This window comes from Petromyzon marinus, unplaced genomic scaffold, assembly GCF_048934315.1.
Source record: "Petromyzon marinus isolate PM22_M1 ecotype Great Lakes invasive population unplaced genomic scaffold, UKy_Petmar_22M1.pri1.0 PM_G_Scaffold_11, whole genome shotgun sequence".
Lineage (NCBI taxonomy): Eukaryota > Metazoa > Chordata > Hyperoartia > Petromyzontiformes > Petromyzontidae > Petromyzon > Petromyzon marinus.
This window is the reverse complement of record NW_027422662.1, coordinates 407,217-425,882: the sequence shown is the minus strand read 5'-3', so window position 1 is coordinate 425,882 and position 18,666 is coordinate 407,217.

The window sequence follows — 18,666 nt, the reverse complement described above, 5'->3', positions numbered from 1 at the left end:
GGTAGCTGACGCCGGCGGTCTGGCACAGCATCCGCAGCCGCACCTCCCACGACAGCATGGCCGCCTCCGGCAGCGCCTCGAGAGCAATGGGCATGGTCCGCAGGTGGAGAGGTACCCACCACAGCTGCATGCGTGCCCCCCAGCCCCCAAATTGGCTTTGTGCGGCTTTGCCGGTGCCCGTGCACTCCGGCTGCAGCAGGTCTGGCACGGCCGCCTCCATCTCCACCGCCGCGGCCGCAGCCACCCGCTCCGAGATGGCCCAGTCCACCTTGATGGTCCGGCCCCATAGCTGCAAGGTGATTCGAAGGAGCTTCCGCCGGGCCATGGCGGCCGCGCGATGGCTCCCGTACTCGATGAACGCGTAGCCTCGGTTGAGGATTTTGTCCCAGCGACAGACGCTCATCTTGACGTCCACCACGCCCTCCGTGGCACCGCTCATCGCCATCATCACCTCCGCTCGCTTCTTGTCCTCTGGCAGCCCCCCAATGAAGAGGCGGCGATTGTCCACGCTAAAGTGGACTCCAATGCGGTGTCCGGGACGGATCTCTAATTTGTTGAGTTTCTTGACGGCATCCGTGGCTTCGGCGAGCGTCGCGTAGGTAGCGAACGCATAGCCGCGGTTCTCTCCGCTAATCTCCATCATGAGGCGGAGCTGGTAGAGCTTCCCCACCGTCTCCAGCACAGGCACCAGCTCATCCTCGTAGAGGTCGCGCGGGATCCTCCCCAGAAACACCTCGCAGCCACGGGCGGGAGGGGGCCCCTGCCAGTCGGGCGGTGGTCCGATCTTCCTCTGTCCGTTCTCCTGGACGATGTTGTACCCCGTGCGCAACATGCGGTCCAGCAGGACCTTCATACAGGCCATGCCGAGCGCCGATGGTTTGGCTACTACGGTGGTGCCGAGGCGGCGCCTTGGGGCCCGGTGGAGCCCTTGACACTCCGCGCAGTCGCCTCGTGCCGACAAAGCCACGGGGGGAATCAGCTCCTGAAGAGCCAAATCCCGGCAGGAACTCGCTCGGCCCAAACCTACAGGCCAGCAGTGGAGAGAGGAAGAGAGAGAGAGTGGAGACGGATGGAGAAAGAGAGCCGCGTTTGTTCGGTCCATGGGCCTAAATGTGACGTTAGCGTAGCCTGTGCAGTATGCATACAGCGCTTTTGTCAATCCACTGCTGGATGAAGCCCTCCCCCACATTGCGCAGAGGAAACAAGAAACACAAACTCACACGGTTCCCAGCATGCGTTTGTTTGTCCTCGGAAATGTTCACCGAGCGATGATTTTGCGTTTCGAGCGGCGCTCACGAGGCGGCGTTTGACTTCGCGCGGTGAACTTCGCCCGTGATGACGTCACTGGGCACGACAGTATCAAAGTATGACAAAATAAGAATAGATTTGATCCTTGTTTGGCAATAAAACGGGTGTTTAGATGTTCAAACACCAAACAGAAACCTTCTTCAATGAATCTTAAGATCTGTTTTATTGCCAGAAAGGATACAACCTATTCTTATTTTTTCATAGCCCATGAGATGTCTCCTTTGTCGGTACCACGTGAGGTGGCCTACATTGAGCAGTTTCAATTTCTCTATGTGGCCAGTGATAAACAAATGCAATGAGTGAGACTATCAAGTAATTTACTTTCATTTTCCATCCAAATAAATGGGTACGACTGAAGTTTTGCTACCTTAGGTGGTACCGAGTTCTGCTCTGGACCATGAGTGGGCCGTTTAATCAATTTTGGCCAGTTTTCAACATTGTTAGGTCCCTAATAGCAACGTGAGCTGTTGTACTACAATTGTGTTCATATTGGATCATCTTTACAACAGAGCAGACATGCAGACAGAGCTAATGCTTAATGCTTTCAAACCCTCATTGTTGAAATGTGAGTTTACTTGCAAATGGAATCACAGTCCCAAATCATGACCGCAGAATGGTTGGAGCGAGTTGTTGGGGAGGGTGGTGGGTCGGGGGTTGAATTGCCATCATCAAAGCAGCATACGCCCCACCTTATGAACCACACAGAGTAATCACGTGAGGCAGACGTTGTATAGAAATGAGTATTGTTGTTGTAGCGTTCACCAAAACGATCCAGGATATCTTCTTTGGTTCTTTCGGTAAAGTCACGTAGAATGAGAATAAAATAATAAATTGATAAAATAAAATAACACAAAAAATCCTCACGACGTTTCGGCCACAACACAAGCGGCCTTCATCAGGTGAAGGGACGAGACTGTCTGGAGGACAGCGCTGGAGCGAACAAAGCCAAGCTCAGATCGCGACCTTTAAGCTGTGTGAGAAGAAACAAAGCGCCTTGACAAAGGAATTAGCTTGGAATTTAGCATTGAAACGGCTGAGTGATTAGCTTGTGACTGGTCACAGAAATGGCTATGTTAAAGTCAGCATACACATTCACAGAGGCACCTATTACAAATCAAACAGGAGAATTTAGCATTGAAATAACTAGGAGAATTTAGCATTGAAATAGCTGAGTGATTAGCTTGTGACTGGTCACAGAAATGGCTATCTTGAAGTCAAAGCCTACACATCTGAGCTATTCACAGTAACTGGGTATACACTACACTATATAATGAATACTATATAGTGAACCAATAAAAAACTAAAATATAAATTACCTCAATGTTATCAATAAACTCTATATATTCTCCAATCAGCTAAGCTACCAACAATAAGTCGTTATATATCACAATGCTATATGGCGAAAAAATGGGTGGATTCTTACCCTCAACTTTAGCACGTACACCAGGCTCTCAGCCTCTCAGGGCTAATGGTTACTCCGACTACACAATCCGCAAAGCCATCACTCCAGTCATATAGGATCCTCTTGTGGATCCACTCAAAACCATCACCTTATCCTACATTGCAGGGGTCACTAAAAAGATCTCCAAAATCCTGAATAAACACAAGATCCAGGTCCGATGCAACACAGTACATAAAATACGTGATCTGATTCCATCTGTAAAAGATGCTGTTCCAGACATACAGTACCCGGGCGTTTACAAACTAAAGTGCCTCTGTGGTAGTAGCTACATTGGAGAAACCAAACGACATATCTCGGACCGCATCTGCGAACATAAAGCAGACTTGAAACACTGTAGAACGAACTCCTCTGCCGTGGCAGATCACTGTTATAATTCAGTGGGCTCACATGACATTGACTTCTCCAAGACAGAGGTTCTTTGCAAACCAACCGGCTACCATGAGAGATTTGTTCATGAGGCCATTCACATATGCAAGCACAGAGACAATTTCAACCGAGAAGATAGATTCTGGCTTAGTAACCATTGGAAAGATGTTTTAAACCATTTCCGTTCTTAATTTTGGTACCGCCAAAGGTGGTCTAATGATGTAGATGACTTCCCCACGCTCAGATTTTAATCTGGCTGAAAGAAAAAAATCATCCAATCCAAATCGATGTTATATCTGCCGAGTTTCCAAATCCAGAGGAAGACCCAAAATCTGTTTGCAGTAGTGACCGCAAATATGATTCATGGACCATGCGGAAACCTTAATGTCAATGCAGCAGCATGTATGAAGGACATAGAGAGCAGCAAGAAATATCCGAGACAATTTATTAAAGACACACAAACTGGAGATGATGGATATCTTCGCTATAGAAGGTGAGCTCCAGCAGACGGTGGATACACAGCAAGACTGAAGATTAGAGGCAACACGGAAATCGAAATGGACAACAGGTGGGTTGTTCCGTATTCTCCGCTTCTTTCTAAAATGTTTCAGGCGTAGATGTGTTGACCACGCTCCACCTCCTCCAGTCAGTGTGTGTATCATGGTGTGTCAGTGTGTGTGTCAGTGTGTGTCCGGCAAAACAACCCCCTACCTCCTCGCGGTGCCGGACGGGCAACTCTGTCGTGGACAGTGCTGTGGGGGGAGATCCAATTTTGATTGGCTCCTCCCCTCATGGCATATGTGTCCACCACAGGGGCTAAACGGGGGCTCTGGACGGGTGCGAGGGGCTGGTAACCCCTCCACCTTCAATTAATTACCACGAAACCACGAATTAAACTGAAATATGTAACTAATAAGCTTGTGCCGGAGGCCCCGGGGGGCCAGGCGTCTATGACGTCTCCTGGCCAAACCCCAATTGGCGGAGCCAGGAGATTGAATACCTACCCTCGGGGCTACTCCAGAAACAACGAAAAGCCACTACGGGTGGCCACGTGGAATGTTCGAACACTCACTGCAGAGGAGAGGCTGCCACTCCTCTGTCGGGAGCTGGACCGGTACCGCCTGGATCTATGCGGCATTCAGGAGGTCCGGTGGACCGGCTCTGGCTCCTGCCACCATGAGGGGTGGACAGTCCTCTACTCGGGGCAGCAGACTGCCAAACAACAGGGTGTGGGTCTTCTTTTGAACAAAAGAATGAAGGGGGCGTGGGAGCGTGGCGGTGAGGTGTGGGAAGCTGTAAGCCCCAGGCTACTTTGGGCTCGCCTTCCCATCAACCGGAGGCGAGGAATGGTGGTCGTGGTTACTTATGCCCCCACCGAAGATGAACATCCGTGGAGGGATGCAGGCAAAGCCGATGAGTCAGATGCCTTCTATGACCTCCTGTCACAGGTGCTGGCTAAAGTGGCCCCTCGGGATAGAGTCATCATGTTGGGTGACTTCAATGCCCGAGTTGGTCATGATACTGGCACCTGGTCTGGAGTGATTGGAGGGCATGGGCCAGATCAGCTCAATAACAACGGTAGGAGGCTGCTAGATTTTTGTGCAGCCCATGGGCTTGTAATTACCAACACGCTGTTCTGGCATCGGCGCATCCACACAACATCATGGATGCATGCCGGGTCCAAGCAAGAACATCTGCTGGACTACATAGTGACGGACCAGCGAATGCGAGCCCATGTCCTTGACACCAGGACCTACCGTGGAGCTGATCTGCCCTCTGACCATCGACTAGTCATCTGTAAGATGCGCCTGCCATTCTTCCACTCCGGTGGTGGGTGTACACCCAGGACCCCATTCCAACATAAAGTGGCCTGGTCTCAGTTATCTGATGAAAGTTGCAAGCGAGAATTTCATCATCGCTTGCGGCTGGGATTGGCATCGTCCCCGACTCCTCCTGATGTCGAGGGTAAATGGGCGAGGTTTAGGACTGTGACTCATGCAGCTGCAATGGCTGCTTTGGGTACGCGGTCCAGACCTCCCCAGAGACCCTGGTTGACAGAGGAGGTGTTCAGGATGGTTGAGAAAAAGCGACAGGCCCACTGTCATCGGCTACAGAATCCCACGTCAGAGAATGAGGAGGCTTACTGCAGCCTTCGCGGGGAGGTTCGGAGAGCCGTGAGGCGCTGCAAGGATGGGTGGTGGTCGCGGGTTGCTGAGGAGATGGAGTCTGCCTCAGTGGCCCGTGATCACAAATCTCTATTTAACTCCATCAAAAAAGTAACCTGCAGCGCCACATTAGGGGAAAAACGGTGATTCAATCTCCGACCCCCAGGAACAGGTTCGCAGATTTGCTGAGCATTTCTGTGAGGTCCTGGGGGAGGGAAAATCCCTCAGCCAGGAAAACATCGTGGCACAAAGTGAGGATGACCCTGCTGAGGCTGCGGTGCCTCAAATATTGGAAGAAGTCACCCCTGTGAGTGGCTGGCTGAGGTGCCATCCGTTGAGGACAGCAAGTTGGCACAGTAGGGGGCACAGGTGGTGCATCAGCCAGTCGTCTCAGTCAGTCGACCTGTCGCATCTGGGTCTGCCCCGTGACCTCCTGCCAGCGGGCGTTCGACAATTCACGTGGCCTCAAGGTGCACATCGCCTGGCACAAGCGTCGTGGTGATGTCACCGCCACTTAGTGGCGAACTGCGGTTGTTGTTGTTGATAGTGGAGCTGCTGGTAGTATATTTGGAGTGTGCGTGTCTCTGCCTCGTGGTTGCATGGATTTGTTTCTGGTTCCTCCGGTTTCCCCCCCTCCAGATTTAGAATTAACGTCACGCATTTCAAATATTTAACTGCGATACATTTCCACACGATGAAGTCACTTTGTGTTGAGCTTTCATTCGTGATGGCCAGGTCGCTTGTGAAAAAAAGCTACATAGCTCAGTGGGCCTTACCTTGTACAATAAAATAGAAAAACTAGTTTATAGTTTAAGAGAGATTAGTTGGATCTGTCACGTGGGTTATTTTAAAAAAAGGTTATTCGTTTCATCAGGTCATGTGCACAGATTACAAAAACATTTGGAGGGAAAAAAAAACATGCTGGCCGTTATGTGACTTCACCGAAAAAGCCAAAGAGTACGTTATGGTCAAGTTTTATCAAAACATTTTTTTTAGGATATTTGCTCTTAATGTGCTTACTTTCCCCCAGCACATTCACTGCATTGTCTTGGTGAATGCGAGGCATCGCGTGGTCATAACCCACCGGGGTATTTTCCACTTAAGCGTCAAGAGATTGACATTCTCAATGGAAATCATTTCAGGTATTCACTGAAAGTGTCAGAGCTGAATGTTCAGGATAAAACTGAACATTCGTGCTAAAGATTGGTGCCATATTGTACGATTATAATTGTGCAAAATGCAACCAAAACACAATTAGCACGGTTAGCTACGTACCGCTACAGTCTACATTATAGACTGCCAGTACACTCACTCAGCTTAATAACCATTGCCACAGTCAACATTATAGACTGTCAGTACACTCACCATACGTAATAACCATTACTACAGTCTACATTATAGACTGTCAGTACACTCACCATACTTAATAACCATTACTACAGTCTACATTATAGACTGCCAGTACACTCATTCAGCTTAATAACCATTACTACAGTCTACATTATAGACTGTCAGTACACTCACCATACTTAATAACCATTACTACAGTCTACATTATAGACTGTCAGTACACTCACCATACTTAATAACCATTACTACAGTCTACATTATTGACTGTCAGTACACTCACCATACTAAATAACCATTACTACAGTCTACATTATGGACTGCCAGTACACTCACCATACTTAATAACCATTACTACAGTCTACACTATAGACTGTCAGTACACTCACCATACTTAATAACCATTACTACAGTCTACATTATAGACTGTCAGTACACTCACTCAGGTTAATAACCATTACTACAGTCTACATTATAGACTGTCAGTACACTCACCATACTTAATAACCATTACTACAGTCTACATTATAGACTGTCAGTACACTTACCATACTTAATAACCAGGCTACAGTCTACATTATAGACTGTCAGTACACTCACCATACTTAATAATCATTACTACAGTCTACATTATAGACTGTCAGTACACTCACCATACTTAATAACCATTACTACAGTCTACATTATAGACTGTCAGTACACTCACCATACTTAATAACAATTACTACAGTCTACATTATAGACTGTCAGTACACTCACCATACTTAATAACCAGGCTACAGTCTACATTATAGACTGTCAGTACACTCACCATACTTAATAACAATTACTACAGTCTACATTATAGACTGTCAGTACACTCACCATACTTAATAACCAGGCTACAGTCTACATTATAGACTGTCAGTACACTCACCATACTTAATAATCATTACTACAGTCTACATTATAGACTGTCAGTACACTCACCATACTTAATAAACCAGGCTACAGTCTACATTATAGACTGTCAGTACACTCACCATACTTAATAATCATTACTACAGTCTACATTATAGACTGTCAGTACACTCACCATACTTAATAACCAGGCTACAGTCTACATTATAGACTGTCAGTACACTCACCATACTTAATAACAATTACTACAGTCTACATTATAGACTGTCAGTACACTCACCATACTTAATAACCAGGCTACAGTCTACATTATAGACTGTCAGTACACTCACCATACTTAATAACCATTACTACAGTCTACATTATAGACTGTCAGTACACTCACCATACTTAATAACAATTACTACAGTCTACATTATAGACTGTCAGTACACTCACCATACTTAATAACCAGGCTACAGTCTACATTATAGACTGTCAGTACACTCACCATACTTAATAATCATTACTACAGTCTACATTATAGACTGTCAGTACACTCACCATACTTAATAACCAGGCTACAGTCTACATTATAGACTGTCAGTACACTCACCATACTTAATAACCAGGCTACAGTCTACATTATAGACTGTCAGTACACTCACCATACTTAATAACAATTACTACAGTCTACATTATAGACTGTCAGTACACTCACCATACTTAATAACCAGGCTACAGTCTACATTATAGACTGTCAGTACACTCACCATACTTAATAACCATTACTACAGTCTACATTATAGACTGTCAGTACACTCACCATACTTAATAACAATTACTACAGTCTACATTATAGACTGTCAGTACACTCACCATACTTAATAACCAGGCTACAGTCTACATTATAGACTGTCAGTACACTCACCATACTTAATAACCATTACTACAGTCTACATTATAGACTGTCAGTACACTCACCATACTTAATAACAATTACTACAGTCTACATTATAGACTGTCAGTACACTCACCATACTTAATAACCAGGCTACAGTCTACATTATAGACTGTCAGTACACTCACCATACTTAATAATCATTACTACAGTCTACATTATAGACTGTCAGTACACTCACCATACTTAATAACCAGGCTACAGTCTACATTATAGACTGTCAGTACACTCACCATACTTAATAATCATTACTACAGTCTACATTATAGACTGTCAGTACACTCACCATACTTAATAACCAGGCTACAGTCTACATTATAGACTGTCAGTACACTCACCATACTTAATAACCAGGCTACAGTCTACATTATAGACTGTCAGTACACTCACCATACTTAATAACCAGGCTACAGTCTACATTATAGACTGTCAGTACACTCACCATACTTAATAACAATTACTACAGTCTACATTATAGACTGTCAGTACACTCACCATACTTAATAACCAGGCTACAGTCTACATTATAGACTGTCAGTACACTCACCATACTTAATAACCATTACTACAGTCTACATTATAGACTGTCAGTACACTCACCATACTTAATAACAATTACTACAGTCTACATTATAGACTGTCAGTACACTCACCATACTTAATAACCAGGCTACAGTCTACATTATAGACTGTCAGTACACTCACCATACTTAATAACCATTACTACAGTCTACATTATAGACTGTCAGTACACTCACCATACTTAATAACAATTACTACAGTCTACATTATAGACTGTCAGTACACTCACCATACTTAATAACCAGGCTACAGTCTACATTATAGACTGTCAGTACACTCACCATACTTAATAATCATTACTACAGTCTACATTATAGACTGTCAGTACACTCACCATACTTAATAACCAGGCTACAGTCTACATTATAGACTGTCAGTACACTCACCATACTTAATAACCAGGCTACAGTCTACATTATAGACTGTCAGTACACTCACCATACTTAATAACAATTACTACAGTCTACATTATAGACTGTCAGTACACTCACCATACTTAATAACCAGGCTACAGTCTACATTATAGACTGTCAGTACACTCACCATACTTAATAACCATTACTACAGTCTACATTATAGACTGTCAGTACACTCACCATACTTAATAACCAGGCTACAGTCTACATTATAGACTGTCAGTACACTCACCATACTTAATAATCATTACTACAGTCTACATTATAGACTGTCAGTACACTCACCATACTTAATAACCATTACTACAGTCTACATTATAGACTGTCAGTACACTCACCATACTTAATAACAATTACTACAGTCTACATTATAGACTGTCAGTACACTCACCATACTTAATAACCAGGCTACAGTCTACATTATAGACTGTCAGTACACTCACCATACTTAATAATCATTACTACAGTCTACATTATAGACTGTCAGTACACTCACCATACTTAATAACCAGGCTACAGTCTACATTATAGACTGTCAGTACACTCACCATACTTAATAATCATTACTACAGTCTACATTATAGACTGTCAGTACACTCACCATACTTAATAACCAGGCTACAGTCTACATTATAGACTGTCAGTACACTCACCATACTTAATAACCAGGCTACAGTCTACATTATAGACTGTCAGTACACTCACCATACTTAATAACCAGGCTACAGTCTACATTATAGACTGTCAGTACACTCACCATACTTAATAACAATTACTACAGTCTACATTATAGACTGTCAGTACACTCACCATACTTAATAACCAGGCTACAGTCTACATTATAGACTGTCAGTACACTCACCATACTTAATAACCATTACTACAGTCTACATTATAGACTGTCAGTACACTCACCATACTTAATAACAATTACTACAGTCTACATTATAGACTGTCAGTACACTCACCATACTTAATAACCAGGCTACAGTCTACATTATAGACTGTCAGTACACTCACCATACTTAATAATCATTACTACAGTCTACATTATAGACTGTCAGTACACTCACCATACTTAATAACCAGGCTACAGTCTACATTATAGACTGTCAGTACACTCACCATACTTAATAATCATTACTACAGTCTACATTATAGACTGTCAGTACACTCACCATACTTAATAACCAGGCTACAGTCTACATTATAGACTGTCAGTACACTCACCATACTTAATAACCAGGCTACAGTCTACATTATAGACTGTCAGTACACTCACCATACTTAATAACCAGGCTACAGTCTACATTATAGACTGTCAGTACACTCACCATACTTAATAACAATTACTACAGTCTACATTATAGACTGTCAGTACACTCACCATACTTAATAACCAGGCTACAGTCTACATTATAGACTGTCAGTACACTCACCATACTTAATAACCATTACTACAGTCTACATTATAGACTGTCAGTACACTCACCATACTTAATAACAATTACTACAGTCTACATTATAGACTGTCAGTACACTCACCATACTTAATAACCAGGCTACAGTCTACATTATAGACTGTCAGTACACTCACCATACTTAATAACCATTACTACAGTCTACATTATAGACTGTCAGTACACTCACCATACTTAATAACAATTACTACAGTCTACATTATAGACTGTCAGTACACTCACCATACTTAATAACCAGGCTACAGTCTACATTATAGACTGTCAGTACACTCACCATACTTAATAATCATTACTACAGTCTACATTATAGACTGTCAGTACACTCACCATACTTAATAACCAGGCTACAGTCTACATTATAGACTGTCAGTACACTCACCATACTTAATAACCAGGCTACAGTCTACATTATAGACTGTCAGTACACTCACCATACTTAATAACAATTACTACAGTCTACATTATAGACTGTCAGTACACTCACCATACTTAATAACCAGGCTACAGTCTACATTATAGACTGTCAGTACACTCACCATACTTAATAACCATTACTACAGTCTACATTATAGACTGTCAGTACACTCACCATACTTAATAACAATTACTACAGTCTACATTATAGACTGTCAGTACACTCACCATACTTAATAACCAGGCTACAGTCTACATTATAGACTGTCAGTACACTCACCATACTTAATAACCATTACTACAGTCTACATTATAGACTGTCAGTACACTCACCATACTTAATAACAATTACTACAGTCTACATTATAGACTGTCAGTACACTCACCATACTTAATAACCAGGCTACAGTCTACATTATAGACTGTCAGTACACTCACCATACTTAATAATCATTACTACAGTCTACATTATAGACTGTCAGTACACTCACCATACTTAATAACCAGGCTACAGTCTACATTATAGACTGTCAGTACACTCACCATACTTAATAATCATTACTACAGTCTACATTATAGACTGTCAGTACACTCACCATACTTAATAACCAGGCTACAGTCTACATTCTAGACTGTCAGTACACTCACCATACTTAATAACCAGGCTACAGTCTACATTATAGACTGTCAGTACACTCACCATACTTAATAACCAGGCTACAGTCTACATTATAGACTGTCAGTACACTCACCATACTTAATAACAATTACTACAGTCTACATTATAGACTGTCAGTACACTCACCATACTTAATAACCAGGCTACAGTCTACATTATAGACTGTCAGTACACTCACCATACTTAATAACCATTACTACAGTCTACATTATAGACTGTCAGTACACTCACCATACTTAATAACAATTACTACAGTCTACATTATAGACTGTCAGTACACTCACCATACTTAATAACCAGGCTACAGTCTACATTATAGACTGTCAGTACACTCACCATACTTAATAACCATTACTACAGTCTACATTATAGACTGTCAGTACACTCACCATACTTAATAACAATTACTACAGTCTACATTATAGACTGTCAGTACACTCACCATACTTAATAACCAGGCTACAGTCTACATTATAGACTGTCAGTACACTCACCATACTTAATAATCATTACTACAGTCTACATTATAGACTGTCAGTACACTCACCATACTTAATAACCAGGCTACAGTCTACATTATAGACTGTCAGTACACTCACCATACTTAATAATCATTACTACAGTCTACATTATAGACTGTCAGTACACTCACCATACTTAATAACCAGGCTACAGTCTACATTATAGACTGTCAGTACACTCACCATACTTAATAACAATTACTACAGTCTACATTATAGACTGTCAGTACACTCACCATACTTTAACCAGGCTACAGTCTACATTATAGACTGTCAGTACACTCACCATACTTAATAATCATTACTACAGTCTACATTATAGACTGTAGTACACTCACCATACTTAATAACCAGGCTACAGTCTACATTATAGACTGTCAGTACACTCACAATACTTAATAATCATTACTACAATCTACATTATAGACTGTCAGTACACTCACTCAGGTTAATAACCATTACTACAGTCTACATTATAGACTGTCAGTACACTCACCATACTTAATAATCATTACTACAGTCTACATTATAGACTGTCAGTACACTCACCATACTTAATAACCATTACTACAGTCTACATTATAGACTGTCAGTACACTCACCATACTTAATAACCAGGCTACAGTCTACATTATAGACTGTCAGTACACTCACCATACTTAATAATCATTACTACAGTCTACATTATAGACTGTCAGTACACTCACTCAGGTTAATAACCATTACTACAGTCTACATTATAGACTGTCAGTACACTCACCATACTTAATAACAATTACTACAGTCTACATTATAAACTGTCAGTACACTCACCATACTTAATAACCAGGCTACAGTCTACATTATAGACTGTCAGTACACTCACCATACTTAATAACCATTACTACAGTCTACATTATAGACTGTCAGTACACTCACCATACTTAATAACAATTACTACAGTCTACATTATAAACTGTCAGTACACTCACCATACTTAATAACCAGGCTACAGTCTACATTATAGACTGTCAGTACACTCACCATACTTAATAACCATTACTACAGTCTACATTATAGACTGTCAGTAAACTCACCTTACTTAATAACCAGGCTACATTATTATTCACAAATTAAATCGTTTGTATTGTCAATGGCCATAGACTCAGCACTGCCCCATAGACTCAGCACTGCCCTATAGACTCAGCACTGCCCATAGATTCAACAATGCGCATTTAAACTATCTGCGAATCACGGGCTGGACATTTGAGGCCACTTTTTACCTCACGTTTTCCCTCACGAGAGGTGATGTCGCACCCCTGGGGGGTCGTCATCGTCGTTAATTTCTGCTCCAAAATAAATAAAAATTCAAATCCGCACCTCACGACTCTCAAAATGGCGCCTGGCCGAGGAGGAGTCTCAAAAATTTGGCGGGAAAAAAAATCCCGCGTCACGTGGCTAGGGAGGAACCAAATCTGATTGGCTCCAAGTCGCCGCTTGGACCAATCAGAGAGCTCCAAGCGCCTCGCCTCACAGCAGCTCCGCTCCTGCACTGATAGATCACTGCAGAAGGTCTCTCGTCTGTAGTTGAATAGTGTAATAGTGTGTGTGTATCTGTGTGTATGTGTATGTAGCTGTGTGTATCTGTGTGTATGTGTATCTGTGTGTATCTGTGTGTGTATGTGTATCTGTGTGTATGTGTGTGTATGTGTGTGTCTCCGTGTGTATGTGTGTATGTGTATCTGTGTGTGTGTATCTGTGTGTGTATCTGTGTGTATGTGTGTGTATGTATCTGTATGTACGTGTGTGTATGTGTGTATGTGTATCTGTGTGTATGTGTATATGTGTATCTGTGTGTATGTATCTGTGTGTACGTCTCTGTGTGTGTATCCGTGTGTGTCTCTTTGATCTTTGTGTCTGTGTGGGTGCACAGCCTGGCACAAGCGTCGTGGTGACGTCACCGCCACTTAGTGGCGAATGGCGGTTGTTGTTGTCTGTGTGTGTCTCTGTGTGTGTCTCTGTGTCTCCGTGTGTGTGGTGTGTCTCTGTGTGTGGTGTGTGTCTCTGTGTGTGTATCTCTGTTTGATGTGTGTGTGATGTGTGTGTCTCGTGTGTGTGTCTCTGTGTGTGTGATGTGTATTTGTGTGTGTGTCTGTATCTGTATGTGTGTGTCTCTGTGTGTGTCTCTGTGTCTCTGTGTGTGTTGTATTGCCTCGTTACGCGGTAAATGCTGCGGCACAACAGGAGGGAACTGCAGGGATGAGGATCTCCACTCTTGGTGCCGTGAATTAAAACAGCGCCAGGGTGGAGAATCCCGTCCCTACAGCTCGTAGCTGTGACGGAGCGAGAGTGATCAGCGGATAACCACCATGGTTGCCAGGTAAGGGGAGACTTCACCCGGAACTCTCCTCCACACGTGTTCCCCGTGAACATTGTCGCAATAAACGTACGATCAGGAATCTTTAAAATATCCGACCTTTGTTGTTCCGCAAGAATATTAACGCTCAAACTCGTATCGAACTCTTCATTAATTCACTTGGTCAAACAGTTCAGGTACTCGGCAAAACATTTCACCACCCGGTATGCAACAGTTAAACAATCTAATCCAAATCAACACCGAAATGTCAAATCATCATCCACCATTGACTTCCACATCGATGGAAGCCATTTGCCATGACGTCCAAGCCATTAAACACCGGAACAATGAACGTGCCATTCAAGTACATCTTGAAACCCATTATCGGAAGTAGTTGGTATTAAACAGCAATAACTAAATAATAGAAACACGTTTACAATATTGAGCGAAGTTATAGTCACGGACTCTTTCCAACTTGATCTCAACAGGACCACAAAAGCTCAGATATGTGTTGCATAATAATGAATTAATCTGATTGAAATAATCAAACACTTTCCGATTTCAACATCACCTTATAAAAGAATAACATTTTAAATATAAGCGCACAACTTTATCTGTGATGAGCGCTGCACTTTCCGTTGTTTTCATGCAGGGGGCGCTGCAAACCTACGCACCCCCTGCATGGACAACGGAGGCGCAGGGACAGACGTTCGATTACGTTGGAATCGATCTGCAGACGGCGGTCTTCTCGCACGGCCAGCTCCGTGTCGCCTTATCTCGATCCCGCAATCCCAACCAGGTAAAGGGCCGCATCGAACCGAACCCCGGGCAAGACAGTCTACTTAACGACGAGAGAAAATTCACACGAAATGTCCTTTTCAATGAAGTCTTCCAGATGTAAATTGAGACAAGCTTTTAATGAAGAAATACAATTATCTAATTCAAAACACAACACAATTCAAAGATGCTTCATTTTAAAACTTCAAAACGGAGCATGGGGTACTTGCGTGAATGCGTCCTTCGTGTGCCGTAAATGTTGTGACTTTCCTGGCCTGAAGGCCGTCAACGTGTTGGACCCTTATTGGTGCACAGCGTTTCAACAACAGCAGTGGGGTTTGCTTCAAACGATAGGTACGAACATCCAGACGTGAATCAGCAAGGTGCATTTCTAGTCCTAGTCAGACAAAATCTACGTCAACACGTAAGACAAAACTACAATTCGTGTTGTAGAGAATGTACCTCCTATACGTGTAACTTTTAAGTGGTATGCCTTGTAACTGATTAATGATCCGAGCGTGCTACCTATTTCAAAGACAATGAGTTGCTCCAGATGCTTCGTGGAACACAAAAGTACCCTTTGACCTGTATCACAAGAACAACGGGTCTCACCTGAGTAATCTGTACAGGTTACTTTCAAACACACACACACTTTGTCCTAACATCACTTAATCAATGTTTGACCCTTATAGATCAAATGTTACAAGTATGCACAAAACCAGACAAGTATACATTCTAAATTATTGACAGGCATATTAACAAAATTGGATTACTGCAGTGAAATATACTGCATCACGTTACATCATATTAACAAGAAGCTTTTTAAAAAAGTTGCACAGTCTGCTTCACCGTGTATGTAAAACATACTATTGTCATTCAAAACGAGGCCATTGCATGCTGGCGTCTGAGTGAAAATGTAGCAAATTCTAAACATTACCTACAAACCACACAACTGAGATGACACATCAATCATCGCCCCCTACTGACAGGCTCTTGTCCACATGCAGGCCGGTGCAGGGCCACCACCTTGTGCCACACAGGGGCAGCTGCTACTTGGGGATGCTCTTTGAGTGTTTCAGGCGAGGTACGACACAAAACTCCGAGTTGCTGAGGCGATTAAGCAAGCACCGTGTAAAAGCAATTATTATAACATAGTGAATGCTTGGGAGCTTATTGGCTCTTGCTCCTGGTTAGAGATCTACCCAACCCACGGGCCCACAAAGTGTTCAACTTCACATTGTCATTAAAGGCTTGTGACAAAGGTGCATCTATTGTAGCGACATCGTCTCTGGCTTACACATCTACCGGGTCTCCACTTGACTTTGGATTGTCTCGGAGGAAGTCCACCCACACCTCCACTTCCACAAAATGCTGGGAGTTGCCTCGCTCTGCCTCACAGTCAGAATTCTCCTCCTGCTTTACGTTGCCTCCATCGATGTGAAGGTCCCATTTTGGAGTTGAATCTTCATCTTCACATTTCACCTTCACTTCTTCCCTCTTCACCATCACTTCTTCCCTCTTCACCATCACCTCTTCATATTTCACCTCGATACCTTTAAAAGTGTCCAAGCTGCGATTTTCGTCCGGTTCTTGTTTCATGAGGGATGGGCTTATTGTGGCACTTTGACTTTCACAAGCTGATTTCAGATTCCACTCCTTGCAGATCTTCTGATGCTTCCGTGTTTTCTGGTGTACTTGAAGATTTTATGAATGTGCAAACGCCTTCCCGCAGAGTGCACCTGTGTTCTCCGGTGTACTATAAGATTTGATGACTGTTCAAACATCCCACGTAGAGTGTACCTCTACGGTTTCTCTCCTGTCTGTGTTCTCTGGTGTACTAGAAGATTTGATGAATGTGCAAATGCCTTTCCGCACACACTGCACTTGAAGGGTTTCTCTCCCGTGTGTACTCTGGTGTTTTTTAAGAGTAGATGACTGTGAAAATGCCTTCCCACACACACTGCACTTGAAGGGTTTCTCTCCCGTGTGTGTTCTCTGGTGTGATTTAAGACCAGATGACTGTGAAAATGCCTTCCCACACACAGTGCACTAGAAGGGTTTCTCTCCCGTGTGTGTTTTCTGGTGTGATTTAAGACCAGATGACTGTGAAAATGCCTTCCCACACACACTGCACTTGAAGGGTTTCTCTCCCGTGTGTTTTCTGGTGTGTTTTAAGAGCAGATGACTGTGAAAATGCCTTCACACACACAGTGCACTTGAAGGGTTTCTCTCCCGTGTGTGTTCTCTGGTGTTTTTTAAGAGCAGATGACCATGAAAATGTCTTCCCACAAACACTGCACTTGAAGGGTTTCTCTCCCGTGTGTGTTCTCTGGTGTGTTTTAAGAGTAGATGACCGTGAAAATGCCTTCCCACACACAGTGCACTTGAAGGGTTTCTCTCCCGTGTGTGTTTTCTGGTGTGATTTAAGACTAGATGACTGTGAAAATGCCTTCCCACACACACTGCACTTGAAGGGTTTCTCTCCCGTGTGTGTTCTCTGGTGTGTTTTAATAGTAGATGAATCTGAAAATGTCCTCCCACACACACTGCACTTGAAGGGTTTCTCTCCCGTGTGTGTTCTCTGGTGTGTTTTAAGAGTAGATGAATCTGAAAAAGTCTTCCCACACACACTGCACTTGAAGGGTTTCTCTCCCGTGTGTGTTCTCTGGTGTCTTTGAAGATGAGATGAATCTGAAAATGCCTTCCCACACACACTGCACTTGAAGGGTTTCTCTCCCGTGTGTGTTCTCTGGTGTGTTTTAAGAGTAGATGAATCTGAAAATGTCCTCCCACACACACTGCACTTGAAGGGTTTCTCTCCCGTGTGTGTTCTCTGGTGTGTTTTAAGAGCAAATGAATCTGAAAATGCCTTCCCCCACACACTGTACTCGAAGGGTTTCTCTCCCGTGTGTGTTCTCTGGTGTTTTTTAAGAGTAGTAGAATCTGAAAATGCCTTCCCACACACATTGCACT